Here is a 19,022-nt window from a genome sequence, read left to right as displayed (position 1 = left end):
AGATTTGTGGATTATATTAGTAACAGGGGAAAGAGTTATCATACACATTGTGAAACTAATGAAACCAACATTCTGAGTCATTTGAGGATACAATAATACATCTGTTTGATAGTCTTTGACTTGCTTTGTTATAACTCTTTGTACTCAGGTGCAGTGTCACTTATAATTATTTATAGCATGCTGGTGCTTAGGCAGCAGTGGCAGAATATAAGTACAAGGTGAGTATCCAGGAAAGGAGAAGGACCAATGAGGAAGATAGATACCAAGATATGAGTCAAACCATATGATGCTAACAGAGGTCCACACGGTCAGGTCAGTCAGGGGAGCAGATGACAAGAAAGCAGGAAGGCAGCACAGGGAAAACCTGGAGAGCCTTCCTCAGGGTCAAATAAGGTTTAAGAGAAGAGGCAACTTCCTACTTCAGTTTTAGGATTCTACTGTTCTCATGGGAGCTAATTCTTCAATACAGTGCATATGAATCCCCTGGGGATCATTTAAAATGCAGATTCTGATTCAAGAGGTCTGAGATAAGGCTTAGGGTTTCCATTTCTAGCAAACTTCTAGATGATACTGATGCTGCTGGTACAGGGATCATATATTATACAGCAGAGTCTTAGACTAACCCGGAGATAAGCAAAGCAGATAACTGGAAAGCTAGCTAGAGTGAGGAGCATGGGGTTGGGGAGCAAGTGTGGTTCCTAACAAAGGCAGTATTTGCAAATTTAATGTATTTCAGGTGAAAAAGCAAGCTTTGTTGGTGGCTGCTTGTTATATGCTGAACTGCCCCCAAAAAAGATACTGTTGAAGTCCTAAACCCCAGTACCTCAGAATGTGATCTTATTTGGAAATAGGGTCTCTACAAAGGTAATCAAGTTCAAATGAGGTCATTAGGATGAGACCTAATCCAATATGACTGGTGTCCTTATAAAAAGGGAAAATTTGGACACAAAGTTAGACATACATGATGTGAAGACACACAGGGAGAAGGTGGCCATGTGACTGGAGTGATGGATCAATAAGCCAATGAACACCAAGGACTGCCAGCAAACACCAGAAGCTAGACGAAGCAAGGCAGGATTCTTCCCTACAGCTATCGTGGAGCCTGGCCCTGCCAACACCTTAATTTCAGACTTCTAGCCACCAGAACTGTGAGACAGTAAATTTCTGTTGTTTTAAGTTACGCAGTTTTTGATATTTTGTTACGGCAGCCCAGTACATGGCTAAATAATAAGAATATTGACTTGCCACATTATTTTGAATTGAAGTATAACTGACTTACAATACTATATTAGTTTCAAGTGTACAGCATAGTGATTCAATATCTTTATACATTACAAGTCTAGTTATCATCTGTCACCGTATAAATTTATTACAGTGTTATTGACTATATTCCCTTGTCTTTTTGATCCTTGTCTTTTTGATAATAGCTATTTTGATAGGTGTGAAGTGGTATCTTGTGATTTTGATTTGCATTTCCCTAATGATTAGTGTTGTTGAGCATCTTTTCATGTGTCTTTTGGACATCTCTATGTCTTCTTTAGGAACATGTCTATTCAGGTCCTCTGCCCATTTTTTTAATTAGGTTGTTTGTTTTTTGGATGTTGAGTTGTATGAGTTCCTTTTATATTTTGGATATTAAACCTTTATCAAATATATCATTTGCAAATATCTTCTGCCATGGAGAAGGCTGCCTTTTCATTTTGTTGATAATTTTCTTCACTATGTGAAGATTTTTAGTTGTAGTCCCATTTGTTTAGTTTTGCTTCTGTTTCCCTTGCCTTGAGGAGACATCCAAAAAATATTGCTAAACCAATGTCAAAGGATGAGCTGCATATGTGTTCTTCTAGGATTTTAATGGTTTTAGGTCTTACATTTAAGTCTTTAATTCATTTTGGGTTTATTTTTGTATATGGTGTGAGAAAGTAGTCCAGTTTGATTCTTTCAGATGTAGTTGTCCATTTTTCCCAACTTACTGAAGAAGCTGTTTTTCCCCATTGTATGTTCTTGCCTCCTTTTTTGTAGATTAATTGACCATATAAACATGGGTTTATTTCTGCATTCTCTATTACCTTCCATTGATCTATGTGTCTGTTTTTGTGCCAGCTCCATACTGTTTTGATGACTGTAGGTTTCTAGTATAGCTTGAAATCAGGGAGCATACCTCCAGCTTCAATCTTCTTTCTCAGTATTGTTTTGGCTATTTGGGGTCTTTTGTGTTTCCATACAAATTTTAGAATTATTTGTTCAAGTTCCATGAAAAATGCTATTGATATTTTTATAGGAATTGCACTGAATCTGTAGATGCCTACAATAGTATGGTCCTTTTAACAGCATTAATTCTACCTATCCAGGAGTGTGGCATAGCTTTCCATTTCTTTGTGTTGTCTTCAGTGTCTTTCAAGAATGTCATAGTTTTCTGAGTATAGGTCTTTTACCTCTTCGGTTGGATTTATTCCTAGGTATTTTATACTTTTTGATGCAATTGTAAATAGGATTGTTTTCTTCATTTTTTTTGATAGTTTCTTGTTGTTGTATAAAAATTACAATAGATTTTAGTAGAGATTTCAGTCTCTATTTCATTTACTTCTGCTCTGATTTTATTATTTCTTTCTATCTACTAACTTTGGGCTGTTATTTGGTTTTCTTTTTCTAGTTCCTTTAGATGTAAGTTTAGATTGTTTATTTGAGATTTTGTTTCCTGAGGTAGGCTTATATCACTGTAAACTTCCCTCTTAGAACCGCTTTTGCTGTGTCCCAAATATTTTGGATTGTTGTATTTCTGTTTTCATTTGTCTCCAGGTATTTTTTTATATCTTCTTTGACTTCTTCAGTGAATTATTGTTTATTAAGTAGCATATTGTTTAGCCTCCATGTGTTTGTTCTTTTTGCAGTTTTTTTTTCTTGTAGTTGATTTCTAGTCTAATACTGTTGTGGTTGAAAAAGATGCTTGATAAAATTTCAATCTTCTTAAATTTACTGAGACTTATTTTGTGGCCTAGCATGTATATGATCTATTCTGGAGAATGTTCCATGCACTTGAAAAGAATGTGTATTCTGCTGCTTTCAGGTGGAATGTTTTACAAATAAATAAATGTGTGTGTGTGTTATATATACCCACAAATATATATATTCATCTGCTCTAATGTGTCATATAAGGCCAGGGTTTCCATATTGATTTTCTGTCTGGGTAATCTATATATTGATGTAAGTGGGGTGTTAAAGTTCCCTACTGTTATTGTGTTACTGTCAATTTCTTCCTTTGCCCCTGTTAATATTTGCTTTGTGTGTTTAGGGGCTCATGCATTGGGTGCATATATATTTATAATTGTTATTTCTTCTCGTTGAATTTATCCCTTGATCATTATGTAATGTCCTTCTTTGACTCTTGTTACACTATTTGTTTTAAAGTCTGTTTTGTCTGATATAAGCATTGCTACTCCAGCTTTCCTTTTGTTTCCATTTGCATCGAATACCTTTCTCCATCCCTTCACTTTCAGTCTCTGTGTGTCTTTAGATCCAAAGTATGTCTCTTATACACAGCATATATATGGGTCTTGTTTTTGTATCCATTCAGCCATTCTATATCTTTTGATTGGAGCATTTGCATTTAAAGTGATTATTGATAGGTATGTTCTTATTGCCATTTGGTAACTGTTTGGGGGTTGTTTTGTAGGTCTTTTTTGTTTCTTCTTTTGCTTTTTTCCTTATGATTTGATGCCTATCTTTAGTGTTATGTTTTAATTCCTTTCTTTTTTGTGTGTGTATCTTTTATAGATTTTTCATTTATGGTTACCATGAGGTTCATATATGACTAGATATAAATATATATATATATGATTATTTTAAGTTGATGGTCTATTAAGTTTGAATGCATTCTAACAATCCTGCATTTTTATTCCCCCTCACAAAGTTTAATGTTTTTGACATCATATTTTTTTCCCCATTTTTTGCTTTTTTTTAAAATTGAAGTATAGTTGGTTTACAAGGTTGTGTTAGTTTCTGGTGTACAGCAAAGTGATTCCGTTTTATATATATATTCTTTTTCATATTATTATATTTTACATTATGGTTTATTACAGGATATTGAATATAGTTCCCTGTGCTATACAGTAGGACCTTGTTGTTTATCTATTTTATATATAGTAGTTTGTATCTGCTGATCCCAAACTCCTAATTTATCTGACCCCCACCTACCCCCTTTCCCCTTTGGTAACCATAAGTTTGTTTCCTATGTCTGTGAGTCTGTTTCTGTTTTATAAAGAAGTTCATTTGTATCATATTTTAGATGCCACATGTAAGTGATATCATATGGTATTTTTCTTTCTCTGACTTACTTCACTTAGTATGATAATCTGTAGGTCCACTCTTGTTGCTGCAAATGGCATTATTTCATTCTTTTTATGGCTGAGTAGTATTCCATTGTATATATAAGCCACAACTCCTTTATCCATTCATCTGTTGATGGACATTTAGGTTGCTTCCATGTCTTGGCTATTGTAAATGTTGCTGCTATGAACATTGGGGTGCATGTATCTCTTCAAATTAGAGTCTTCTATGGAAATACGCCCAGGAGTCAGGTAGCTAGATCATATGGCAACTCTATTTTTAGTTTTTTAAGAAACCTCCATACTGTTTTCCATAGTGGCTGCACCAATTTACATTCCCAGCAACAGTGAAGGAAGGTTCCCTTTTCTCCACACCCTCTCTAGTGTTTATTTTCATACACTTTTTGATGATGGCCAGTGTGAGGTGATATCTCATTGTAGTTTTGATTTGTATTTCTCTAATAATTAGCAATGTTGAACATCTTTTCATGTGCCTTTTGGCCATCTATATTGACATCCTATTTTATACCTTTTTGTTTTATGTATCCATTAACTACTTATTGGAGATATAGATGATTTTACTACTTATGTCTTTTAACCTTCCTAGCTTTATAAGTGGTTGATCTACTGCCTTTACTGCATATTTGTCTTTACCAATGAGAATTTTCCTTTTGTAATTTTTGCTTTTTTAGTTGTGGTCTTTTCTTTTCCGCTAATAGAAATTCCCTTAAAATTTATTGTAAAGCTGGGTTAGTGGTGATGAACTCTTTTAGCTTTTTCTTGTCTGTAAAACTTTATCTTTCCTTCAAATTTGAAGGATAGCCTTGCCAGGTAGAGTATTCTTGGTTGTAGGTTTTTCTCCTTTCATCATCCTGGGCAGGAAGCCCGGGCTGGGGAGACTGGGGTGGGGCTTGGACCCCTTGCTCCTTGGGGAGCATGTCTGCAGTTATGATTATCTTGCCATTTATGGATCACCTACCTGGGGGTGTGGGTCTTGACTATACTGTGTCTCTGCCTCTCCTACCCATCTCATTGTGGCTCCTTTTTTATATCTTTACTTGTGGAAAATCCTTTCTGGTAGTCTTCAGCCCATTTTCATAGATAGTTGCTCTGAAAATAGTTTTAAATAGTTGTAATTATGGTGTGCCCATTGGAGGAGGTGGGTTCAGGGTCTTCCTACTCAGCCATCTTGGCCACACTTTGACTTGACACATTTTTGAAAAAATATTCAATGAGAAGAAAACTAGACATAGAAAGATTTAGTTCATTGCCCAAGGTATTTAACTGCTTAATAGAAACAAGGCCTGGAACCTGGGTCTACTAGTTGTTAGTCAATGCCTTTCCATTTCAGGAGGCTTCTTCCCAAGAGCACACACAAACGGACCAATCAATAAAGCAACATTTCCCAAACCTGTGTTCTGCAGAGCCTTTTACAGGGTTTTGTTAACAGGTGCTACAAAAAGTTTATGGCTAAATTGCAAAACACTTTAAATTCAAATACACATTAACTTAATTAAAGATATAAGTAAAACCAACAAAACCCAAACCATTAGAAGAATTTATAAAGCATATTAAATGTGACAAACCAAAAGTTCCTTAATTTTTACAGCATAGTATACTTTTTCCACCCTACTCTTCTTAGCATCCTACAGAATACTACTTTAGGAAATGCTGGATGAGAGGATAAAATTCATTGCAAATGAGAAAATTCATGCCTACAAAACAACTACTTTAAAATTTAATTGCATTTTACTCTAAGTTTTCCAGAAGACTACCTGAGTTGTTTGTTGTTGTTTCCTCAAGGCAGGAAAGATGCTGCCCTCTGGGATGAATTGAAAGAGTGAATTTAAAGGTCTATCCTAAAAGTGAAGTAAGAGATCCATCAGGGTGACATGGGCAAAATGGAATCAAGCAAAACTGATAGGGTTTAAGAAGAAGAAATGAGAATAGGAAAATCAAATATTTAAGGCCTATCTATGAGGTTACAGTATTTCTTCAGAAAAATCCCCATGAGCACAAAGAAAGATTTTTCACATTTCCTGTATTTAATATCACTGGTGAAGAAAAACCACTGCACAAGTATGCAATGGGTAACACATTTTCAGTATTATGTTCCATATCTGTTGTACCTCCCAAGACTACCATGGACATTGGGGCAGGTATAATGACACCACCCAGGGGGCACCCTTCACATTGTGGATGATGCAGATTTGTGTAACAATTAGAACAATTTTGGCCATAAAATTCCAATGAAATCAGCAATATAACAATTGCAAACAGATGGAAGCAAAATATCCTGAGGAAGGGGACCCTTTTTCAAAGCCACCAATGAGTTACCTGAGTTAGTAGCAACCCTAAGACATTTTCTCACAACCCGTAAAATTCAGAACCCCATTTCAGCCTGGAAAACTGTGTGATACCACCATTTAACATTAGGATGACAAAAGAATGCCGTAAGAAAAGAGGTGTTTCTCCATCCAGCATACTTTCATTTTGTGTGGAGACCTGGGCCATGTGCCATTAACCTGAGGAGCTAAGAATCTAACTAGACATGAAGAATAAGTCTCATTTGGGGACATTCATGAATTCTTCAGAAGTGTTTATTCTAGGTCTATTAATAAGAATTGCCTTGCTAGGCAATAGAAGCAGTTGATACACAGAATTGAGTTTTAAATGCCATTTTCTCATACAAGGACAATACAGTTTGAAATGTTAAAGGTGAAAATTTTATAAATTATATTACTCATTCAAAAGTGAAACACTAAAATTAAGTCAGTACATTCCAGTTATAAGTGTTGGAGATAGCAGGATCAAAACTGGCACAGCTCCACCTCCCTGGAGCTTATAGTCTAGTGGGGAAGACAGACTAGACAAATTGTCACACAAATAAAATATAACTACAATTGTAAAGACTTTAGGAAAAGAAATTATGGAGTGCTCTAAGCACTTAAGATAGAGGATCCCCATGAAGATCAGGGAGTCAGGATAGCACTTCCTGAGGAAGTTATCTTTAAGCTGTGATGTGAAGATTGAGTAAAAGTTAGATAGGAAAGGCATGAGGAATGAGAGTTCCAGGCAGTGGAGAGATGTGTAGAAGCCCTCAGGCAGGGAAGACCTCAGGTGTTCAAGAAACAGAATAAGCCAGAGTGGCCACTGGCTTATTATAAGTGAAAGAAAAGGGATTGATTAGAGGGGGCAGGTGAATTAGATTATGTAGTTCCTTCTAGGTTACGCTAAAGATGTTAAATTCTTTCATGAGAGCAAAATGAAGCCTTTGAAGCTTTTTAAGCAGGGAATAGATACCACATTTTTTAAAGCCTGCTTTGGCTGCTGTGTGCGGGAAGATTGAAAGAGGAAAGAATAGAGCAGGGAGACCAGTTGGCTATTGTATTTGTTCAAGTGGGAGATGATAGTTTAGTCTTGAATGATGTCAGTAAAGATGGAGAGAAGTGAACAGGTTAGAGATGTATACTGGAAGTGGAATCTGTAGGAAATATAATTAGATATAAAATGAGTTATTTGTGCTAATAAAGGCACATGAGTGAAAATGGGATAATCCCCGAAAAAGTGTGTATTTACACAGTGTTATATGTAATTTAAATGATGATATTTCATGTTTCTATGGTACATGGGAGTTTACTAAGTATTTTCTCAAAGATGAAAATTATTGAGCACCTTCTATGAGCTAGACACTATTCTAGGCATTGAAGATACAGATGACATGGCACAGACAAAACCCATGTCCTCATAAATCTTGCCTTCTGATAATGGAGGCAATCAGTGAAGTAAGCAAAAAAAAGGTACCATATCAAGTGGCAATAATGTTTATAAGGTAAGGTGAAGCAGGGTAAGGAGTTGGGGGAAGGAGGACAGGGCTCTTCTGGCTACTTTGCTTGTCAGGGAAGGCCTCTTTGATGAGGTAACATCTGGGTAGACATCCAACTGAAGTGAAGAAATTCAGCATACAAAGACATGGGGAGAAAATGATAGGAGATAAGGTTGGAAAGTATAGATGATGTCCTACAGGACCCTTTTGTCAGGGAGTTTATTCATTAGCATCTTCCTTATGAAATGACTGTAGACTGACTGGGTTCTTCCACCAAAGATCACTGATCTCTCAGGGTGGTCTCCTATACAATTAACTCTGTCTTCTTTCAGGACTGAGGATGGAGCAGTCTTGCTCATGCCAGCCCTGGTTCCTCTGCTCTCCATTACCACACCCATATCTTTGTTAACTAGTCCTTTGTAAATAAACTTTCCTCAAATTATGCTACTATGTGTAACTGTTTCCTGTTGGAACTCCAGGTGATACAATATTCAACAAATGTTTAGATAAGAAGTTAGATGCAATGATATGGTCCAGATACGCATTTGGATTTTAATTTTTTTTGGATAATCCACACTTATTTTATAGACACTTATAATACAGTATATATTATACAGTTATACATATATGTACAGTATATATACAGTTATAATACAGTAAATCCTACTCAAATATAGACCAAGAAAATAAATTCTAATAATAGGTAGGTTTTAACCTCTGGGTAGTGGGATCATAGATGGTTTTTCTTTTCTTTTGTATCCCTCCATATACCTTCTAAATTTTCTGTCACAAAATTGTATTCTTTTTAATTCTTAGAGAAGGAAAGCATCTCTTCTTAGTTCAATTTGTCTTTTGTGCTTGCTCAAGATCTTTCACTAGCCTCATTCCTGTCCTTCAATTCTCGTTACCTATTTTTAACTGGTTGTAGAAAACTCTTGCTAGTTTCAGGGACATTTAAAGCCTAATCCTAAAATGATACATTTTTTATTTGGTTGTTTTGTAACAAAGCAAACACTTTTATCTCCACGGGAAACTGAATTTTTATTGACTGGACACTCTTCAGTAGAATCACAAATGTGATCAAACAAGAAATGCTTTGCTTGCTTTTTTTAAGAACATAGTGTTCCCAAGGAAATAACCATCACTTCCTTGAATATACATTTAAGAGACGCGATAAAGAACAAAGGAAATGTAATAATTATAAATATTAAAAAGTAGGGTTTCCCTGGTGGCGCAGTGGTTGAGAGTCCGCCTGCCGATACAGGGGACATGGGTTCGTGCCCCAGTCCGGGAGGATCCCACATGCCGCGTAGCGGCTGGGCCCGTGAGCCATGGCCACTGAGCCTGTGCGTCTGGAGCCTGTGCTCCGCAACGGGAGAGGCCACAACAGTGAGAGGCCCGCGTACCGCAAAAAAAATATATATATATTAAAAAGTATTTTCCTATAATGTGCTAGCTTACAACCTGCCTTTCTGATGAAAGAAATAAAAACTTCTATAAGATTATCTGTTTCCATTAATTAATTCTGTCTAAATTATGCTATTTATTATTTTGGATTAAAAAAATTGGAAATGGAAAATAACCTTGCCATTCTGCTATCCCTTTAATGGGAATTGCTCCCATCTAAGTCTCCCCACTAGTTTTATTCAAACAAAATTTTATGGAAGTAATAACACACATACACAAACATGTAAAAATCATAATTTTTCTAGCTGATTGATTTCTGTAATATGAACACACCTTTGTATTTACCACAAAAATCAAGAAACAAAGTCTTCACAGCACAAGAGAAACAACCCCTGTGCTCCCTACCAGACACCAACCCTTTCACACCCCAAAGGTAACCACTATTCACACTAATACCACAGATTAGTCTTAAATGGTTTTGAATTTTATATGAATGGAATTATATACTATTTACTCTTTTGTGTCTTTTTTCCTCAACATTACATTTGTGAGATTAATCCATGTTTTTACACATATCAGTGATTTGTTCTTTTTTATTGCAGCATAGTATTTCTTTATATAAATATACTGCAATATATTTATCCATTCCACTGTGGATGGACTTATGAGTTATCTCCTGGTTTGGACTATTATGAGTGATGCTGCTTGTAACTTTTTGTATATGTCTTTAGCATGCATATGTGTGTATTTCTGTTAGGCATGTATGTAGGAGTAGAATTTCTAAGTCAAAATATGCAACTGTTCAGCTTTAGGGTAGGCTGCAAACCAGTTTTCCAAAGTGGTTGTACCAGGAGAATATGAAAGTTCCAGTTGTTCCACATCTTTGCCAACTTGCCATGTTGTGAATCTTTTTAAAATTAACCAATCTGGGGCTTCCCTGGTGGTGCAGTGGTGGAGAGTCCGCCTGCCTATGCAGGGGACACGGGTTCGTGCCCCGGTCCGGGAGGATCCCACATGCCGCGGAGCGGCTGGGCCCGTGAACCATGGCCACTGAGCCTGCATGTTCGGAGCCTGTGCTCCGCAACGGGAGAGGCCACAACAGTGAGAGGCCCGCGTACCACAAAAAAAAAAAAAAAAAAAAATTAACCAACCTGGGGGTTATATGTGGCATAACATTGTTGTTTTATTTTGTAAATATTTCCCTAGTGATTAATGACGTTGAGTAATGACGTTTGTCATAAGTTTATTTAGATATCCTCTTTGGTGAATTACCTATTTCAGATTTTGCCCATTTTTTAAAATTGGTCTGTCTTTATATTTTGAAATATAGGACTCCTTTATATATCTATTTACAAACCTTTCTTTGTTTTTATGTACTGCAAATATATTCTCCACTCTGTGAGTTCATTTCTCTTTTTTAATTGTTTCCTTTGATGAATAGAATTTTATGTTAAGGAGGAGGTCAAATTTCTCAATCTTATCTTTTTTTTTTTTTCGGTATGCGGGCCTCTCACTGTTGTGGCCTCTCGCGTTGCGGAGCACAGGCTCCAGACGCTCAGGCTCAGCGGCCATGGCTCACGGGCCTAGTCGCTCCGCGGCATGTGGGATCTTCCCAGACTGGGACACGAACCCGTGTCCTCTGCATCGGCAGGCGGACTCTCAACCGCTGCGCCACCAGGGAAGCCCTCAATCTTATCTTTTATAGATGGCATTTTTTTTCTGTACTTTTTAGAAGATTTTTCATCCCTCAAAGGCATAAAGACCTTTTTTCTATATTATCAATCTAAAACCTTATTATTTTACCTTTATTATTTAAGCCAACAACCCATCTTGAGTTTATTTGGAAGTGTGAGGTAGAGGTAATGGCTCATTTTTTCACTGTTATCCATTGACTCACCACTATTTTTTGGCAAGAATATTTCCCCCCATTTCTCTGCATTGACAACTTTGTAATAAATCAGATATGCATATATGTGGGGTTGGTTCTGAACCGTATTTTGTTTCATTTACCTATTTTCTATCCTTGCACCAACATCACCCTGCCCTAATTACTATTCTGTCATTTGCTCACATAAGTCTTCCAGTTCTGACCTTCAAAATTGTCTTGGCTATCTTAGGTCTTTTATATTTCCACTTATGTTTTATAATATGCTTGTCAATTTTCACCCCTCAAAAAATCACACACAAAAAAATAGATTTTGGTTGGGATTCAATTGATCTGTAGATAAGATAAATTACATCTTTATAATATCATAGCTTCCAGTGCTTGAATATGATATACCCTTTTATTTACACCATATTTATTTTCTCTAAATAATGTTTTATAGTGTGCATGTGTGGGTGTGTGAGTGTGTATAAGAAGTCTTGTACATCTGTCTTTAGGTTTATTTTTAGGTATTTGAATTTTATGCTACTTTAAATATTCTTGAAATTTTGTTTTCTAATTGCTTGCTGCTTATATATAGAAATAAAAATGTTTTTTGTATAATACTCTAGTATCAAGAAACTTCTGTATTCACTTATTAATTCTAATAGTGTATCTATAGATTCTTTGGGGTTTTCATTGAATATAATCATATTGACTGTGAATAATGACAGTTTCTTTTCCAATCCTGACATCTTTTACTTGTTTTTCTTGACCTGTTGCCCAGGCTAGAACCTCTAAAACAATACTGAATAAAAGTATAGCTAGCAGATATCCTGATCTCATTCCCAACCTCAGGGGAATGCTTCTTCTCTTTCACTATTTAGGATGATGCTATCTATAGGCTTTTTTAATAGATAAACTTTATCAAATTAAGGTAGTTTCCTTCTATTCCTATTTTGCTAAGAGTCTTTATTATGAATGGGTATTAAATTTCATCAGATGTTTCTAATTCATCTATTGAGATATCATATAATTCTTCCTCTTTGGTCTTTTAATGCAGTGAATTATACTGATTGATTCTTGTATAACTAAACCAAACTTACATTGTTAGCCATGCTGTATGTTTCCTTTTGTGTATCACTGGATTTGGTTTGCTAGCATTTTGTTTAGGATTATTTTATGTCTATGTTCATGAAAGAGACTGTAATTTTTCTTTTTTGTAATATTGTTATAGGATTTTGCACTCAAAATTATGCTGGCCTCAAAAAATAAGCTGACTGTTGTTTTCTGTTCTCTGGAAGTGTTTGTATAAGATTAATACTATTTTGTCCTTTAATGTTTAGAAGAATTCATTAGTGGCGCCATCTGGGCCTGAAGTTTTTTTGTAGGATGGCTTTTAAATAGAAATTTGATTACTTAAATTAGATATAGGAATATTCATATATTATTTCTTCTTACATCATTTTTTGAAAAGTTGTGTTTTTCAATCACCTTGCCCATTTTATTTGACTTTTCAATTTGTTGGCAAAAAGTTAATACTATTCAGCTATGTGTTTGTAACAAATGAAGAATCTATAGTGATGTCACCATTTCTACAAGTGGTATTAGGAATTCTCTTTCTCTCTCTCTCTCTCTCTCTCTCTCTCTCTCATTCTTGCCAGGGGTTTATCTTTCTTATTAACCTTTTCAAAGGACTAACTTTTACATTTGTTTATTCTTATTATTGGATTTATTGCTATTTCATTATTTTTTTTTGCACTTTTATATATTATTCCTTCCTTCTGCTTTTGGGGGCTCTACTGGTGTTTTCTTTTTCTTTACCTTTTGAGGCAAATACCTAGATCATTGATTTTCAGTCTTTCCTTCTTTGAAATACATGCACTAAAAGCTATAAATTTACCTTTTAACATAAGTTTTAGCTGCATTCTACAAGATTTGATATGTTCTATTTTATATACTTCACTCCAAAATATTTTCTAATTTTTATTGTGATCTCTCTAACAAATGTATTTTATATAAATATACTTTAAATTTCTGGGCATTTGGTGATTTCCTATTTTTTAGATAGATTTTTACCTTCATTTCACTGTGGTCAGAGAATATGCCCACTATTATGTTCTTTGAAATTTGTAGAGACATGTTTTATGGTCTAGCATAGCTCAGTTTGTAAATAATTCAAAAGCACTAGAATATAATTTATATTCTGAAGTTTTGAGTAGAGTTTCCTAGATATACCAGTAAGTTCCATTTTTTAACTCATATTGTTAAATTATCTATATTCTAGCTACCTTTTGTATGTTTCTTCAATCTATTACTGAGAGACGTGATTAAAATCTCCCTCTATGATTGTTTCTAGTTTGGGGTGATTACAAATAAAACCACTGTAAACATTCATATACAGGTTTTGTGTGAACATAAATTTTTATTTAACTTCGGAAAATAAATGGGAGTAGGATTGCTAGTCTTATATTAAGTGTATTAAGTGTATTGCTAGGTCTTATATTAATCTTATAAGAAATAGAAAACCTTTTATTTCCCCAATTAGCTGTACCATTTTCCATTCCCACTGGCAATGTATGAATACCAGTGGCTTTAAGTACTTCCTTGCAAGTATTTGGTTTTGTCTCTTATTTTTTTTTTTTTGCCATTATAATTAGAGCGTGTAGTATCTCATTGTGATTTTAACTTACATTTCCCTAATGACTAAGGATGTTGAGCATTTTTCATACGCTCAGTTGTCATCTGTATTTGTTTTAGGTGAAGTCTCCTTTCAAATCTTTTGCCCATTTTTTAATTGAATAATTTGGTTTTTTATTATTGAGCTTTGAGACATCTTTACATACTCTGGTTTCAAGTCCTTTATCAGAAATGTGATTTACAAATATTTTCCCTCATTCTATAACTTCACTTTTTATTCTCCTGAAAGTGTCTTTCAAAGAGTAAGAGGTCTTAATTTTGAGAACGTTCAATGTACCAATTTGTTCTTTGATGGATTGAGCTTTTGACATCATAGTTAAGAAATTTGTGCCTAACCTAAGCTCACAAGGACTGTCTTCTATTTTTCTCCTGGTAACTTTAAAATTAAATCCCAGACCTTGTTTCTGAAAGATTGTAGAGATAATTTGACGCTCTAAATGATGTCATCTTCCTCCTAGAGAGAAGATACTTTAGCTTCTGTTAGGCAATTAGGTTAGAGGCAGATCATTTTAATCTAATTGGGGATTGAGATGACTCACATCTTGGTTTCAGTTTTTGTGAAGGCAGGTATGTTCCCTGTTTGCCCTGAAGTTTAAGGCTTCATGGGAGCTCATTGAAAGTGTACAGTTTTTATCAGCCCTCCTCTCTGGTGGGCCCTAAACCCAAATTTTTGTCTCATCAGCCTTGTGAGCCTGCCAAAAACTCTGCTTAGTTTTTCTTCACTTCATCCATTGTTTACAGATCAGCAAATGGCTCAGGAGAAATGTTCAGCCAGATGTCAGGTTCTCTCTGTTCTACCCTTCTCTTCAGCATTATAGCACCTCAAGCACAGAGAGAAACTTCTTGGAAGCTCTTGGATGGCTTCAAGCATTTTTTTATGAAGCTTTCACAATTTTAGTCAGTGAGAGGTTTGGTCTAATATAAGCTAGTTTGACATAGTCTAAAGCAGAATTCCTCCCCATCAATTTTTCACATTGACTGTTCTAGAAGCATAGTATTAACTCAGTCTCAGAGATTAACTTTCCTTTCTAGCAATTAGCGTATTTTGGGAGCTAAGACATTATAAACGTATAGGTTCATATGGATGTGGGAAATGACTTCATTTCCCTATGGAAGCAGAGGTGAAGAAGAGTGATTCTCCAGTGTTTCTAGGAGAATGTTTTACCAACTTAGAATGAGAGAAGCTGATAGTTAACCACCCGCACAAGCTTAATGTAACAACTTTCTTTGCCTAAGTAGCATCAAAAATTTAATTACTTTCTCCTGCTGTCAGTTTTTTTTTTCTTTATTTTGCGGTACGCAGGCCCGTCACTGTTGTGGCCTCTCCCGTTGCGGAGCACAGGCTCCGGACGTGCAGGCTCAGCGGCCATGGCTTACGGGCCCAGCTGCTCCACAGCATGTGGCATCTTCGCGGACCGGGGCACGAACCTGTGTCCCCTGAATTGGCAGGTGGACTCTCCACTACTGCGCCACCAGGGAAGCCCCCTCCTGCAGTCATTTTATGTGTTTATCTCCCCACAACCTTATGCCCTCAAAAGGGTTACCACTGGCAAACACACCTGTCACGTAATATCTAGCATTTCATCCAGGACTTGATAGTGTGGTTCCCTGGGATGATCCAGGATGAAGGAATTTGTCTTCAAAGTGTCAGATGAGAAAGATAAAGTTTACACAGTCAACATTAAATCTTTGATAGCAGCTCAAAAATAAGTGAAATAAGAAATACCAGATATAAGTGCATATGTGCCAGCTTTCAAAATCAAAAGTAAACTCCTTCTAAGAATCCCAAATGGAGATGCTATAGAGCTTGTCAAGGGCTGCACCAACAGCTGGACCGAGTCTAGTGAGATTATGAGACAAGTGAGTGAAGGTAAGCTTTATACAAAATACAGAAATAGAAGAAGGAGAAAGGGGGGACTCTTAAAATTAAAGGAAATATTTAGGTTATAAGAAGAAATGAAAGGTTTAACTTAATAATAAGCAGCTTGACTAAGATAAATGGCTAAAACAAAGATTCGTAAAGTATGGATATTCTGAGCTTTCTAAACTGAGTATCTTTAAAGGATCGGTAACAGATATGATCTGTGTCCATTTGCTCCACACACAGAGTACAAAATCTTTGGGATTAATTGACCAAAGGAGAAGTTTAGAATTCTGGCTCTGGAGTGACCTTGGGAAGGTCACTTATTTTCTCTCAGCTTCTGCAAAATGGCAGATTTTTAATGAATTGTCTTTTAGGATCTTAAAGGTCTATATGAGTATAACCCAGCTGTAATTTTTGATATAAGGAAGTATTGGACTTATATTTTCCTTGACATTTTGCATTCAATAAAATTTACTATGGTGGTATTTAGGCTGCTGTTTTAAAAATCATAGAAATATGGATTGTACAACATATTCTTTTCTCTTGATCATCAGTCATTTAATATATACAGATCAAACTGTAAATACAAGTACATACAATTTTCAGGGAACCTGGATTCATAAGCCTAATTGGCCATGGAAGTCATTACTTCAGACTCATACTTGAGCTAAGTTTTGTGGATACTTTCACCCCCTGTGTAGTTGCTTTTGGATGAGTATAGATTTACCTCATTCAAGAAGAAAAGAGACTTTATCACCAAATATTTATGTTGAAACTAAAATTTCCTATCAGCAGTTTTAAAAGACACAATGTTAACCTATCCTTTACCTGCTGTTGCCTTAACTCTTTTTTTGTTATTATATTTCTAGTTTGAAACAAAAAATCTAAATACTGAAGTTATAATACCTAAAAAAGCAACCTATAAAACTGATCCTAGAAACGTTCATGTTTCTTTCAGAGATGTTTTAGTAATTTATCTTATTTTTAAATTCCCACCGCTCACTTAAAAGGCAGCTAACATTAATGTATCTTCCTGCAATTATCTTAAAATTTCACAAACACAATTTAGTGATGTTTGGAGGAGGCAGGGGTCTTTGAAGACAACATAGGCCAAACCTAACATCACAGTTAAGAATCAGAAACTCCAAACATGTAAGTCGCTTATCCAAGAAAACACAGCCTTTTTATATATTAACAGCGTCCTGTTCTCCTGACTCTGTGTTAACTGCTCCTTGAGCCTAACAAGTTTACCAAATGTCCGTTTAAGTGAAAACCATTTTACCAGCTGTTTAGACAGAGCTACAAAACAAAGAAAACACAATTCTTATTCTCAAAATTGAAAGCTCCAGGACAAGCTAGCCCTCGTGTGTCTTGTTTATTGCTGTCGCTCAGTACCTGACTGAGTGCCTGGCACCTGGAGAGCACTCCGTTAGTATATTGAGTGAAAGGAACTTAAGAAAGAAGGTAAACTAAACAGGAGAAGGCTCACCTGTTTCAGAGATCAAGGAAGGCAGCATGGCAGAAGGGATCTGAGCAGAGGGCTTTGAGGGATGCAAGTGTAACAGAATACATTCTTCAGAGGGGGATGGAGAAAACAATCACAGGTCTAAGCATGTGTAAACTTTATCATTAAAAGTCATCCAATTTGCCCCAAGGGTAAGTAGCATTCTTTTTTTTTTTTTTTTTGTAGTACGCAGGCCTCTCACTGTTGTGGCCTCTCCCGTTGCGGAGCACAGGCTCCAGACGCGCAGGCTCAGTGGCCATGGATCACAGGACCAGCCTTTCTGCGGCATGTGGGATCTTCCCGGACCGGGGCACGAACCCACGTCTCCTGCATCGGCAGGCGGACTCTCAACCACTGCGCCACCAGGGAAGCCCGTAAGTAGCATTCTAATTTTAAAGATTTTTTTTTTATATATATACAAAGACCTATAGCACTGTTTCTTTAATCAGGTAGATGTCTTGAGCAATCCATTCGAGGAAGATCACTCAGTCTAACGTCATGAAGCCCATATCCTTCATGTACTGATGGAGACATGGGAGGCACATACTGAGCTTGTATTTCTAGATCAGTGCAGTTTTGAGCAGACATGGCAAGAGCGGCAGCCTGCAGAATTTTTGTGGGTGGCATCAGAAGAGCTTTCCTGGGTGCAATTGAGGCAAAAGGAAAGAACTAGTGCATGAATGCATTCTTCAAGATTTGAGGACAGTTTCAGTACCTAGCATTTTAAATGTGTTCTGTTTTAAAAACACATAGTGTTTACTGTGTCCCAGGCATTGTTCTAAGCAGCTCACAGAACTGATCTCAGTGACTCTTGAAACAGCCCTATTAGGTAGACACCATCCTTGCTTTATAGATGAGGAAACTCAGGTGTGAAGTTAAATAACTCACTCCAGGTCATCAGCTGGTAAATGGCAGAATCAAGATTTGAACCCAGGCAGTCTGGCCCTAGAATCCCTGACAGCCTTCAAACACAATGTCATGCTTGCTTCTGGATGTGAGGAATAGGATATGGACCCAAAGGAAATAAAGCCAACCTCTTCTCTCTGCTTGACCTTTTCCAGCAGGCTCTTGAGGAATTGCAGGGCTTGGCCTAAGCTAAGCCTTTCATTCCTATACTCAACATCCCTTTATTTGAACCGATCTTAATTGTGCCCAAAAAGTGATGTGTGAGTTGTCTGTGGGAACCACTAATTTCACGGGCATTGCGTTGTCCATTGGTAATGGAAATTGCCCTCTTCCCTGACAGGCAGTGGGAAAGGGACCTGGGGCTCTCCATGGAGGGTCTGGGGAAGCTTGGCTGACAAATGTAGTAAATGAATATTCAAGAGCTAAACTGGTAAACTGTCAGGTGCACAAGTGTGGAGATTGGCTAATTAAAGTGAGAGTCTAAAAGAGAAGAAAGTGCTAACTCTTGTGTGTTTAGCACAATTACGTGCTGAGCATTTTACCTACATTAGCTCATTTAATCCTCGTAACAATCAGAGGAAGTTAAAAATTACTATCTGCTTTGAAGTAGTAGTCTTAGAGTCTGG

General features: G+C 36.4%; 1 long non-coding RNA gene across 1 annotated transcript in view; it reads left to right on the top strand.

Annotated features, from left to right (window-relative positions):
* The window catches only part of LOC132516983 (uncharacterized), a 151,646-nt gene extending 133,788 nt beyond the window's left edge, over positions 1-17,858 (top strand). Inside the window, exon 3 of the long non-coding RNA XR_009539548.1 lies at positions 17,677-17,858. This is a non-coding gene — a long non-coding RNA (uncharacterized LOC132516983). The remainder of the gene's footprint in view (positions 1-17,676) is intronic.
* Positions 17,859-19,022: the final 1,164 nt, after the last annotated feature.

This window comes from Lagenorhynchus albirostris, chromosome 3, assembly GCF_949774975.1.
Source record: "Lagenorhynchus albirostris chromosome 3, mLagAlb1.1, whole genome shotgun sequence".
In the NCBI taxonomy this organism is placed as follows: Eukaryota; Metazoa; Chordata; class Mammalia; order Artiodactyla; family Delphinidae; genus Lagenorhynchus; species Lagenorhynchus albirostris.
The sequence above is the reverse complement of the archived record's forward strand: the minus strand, read 5'-3'. Positions and strand labels throughout refer to the sequence as shown.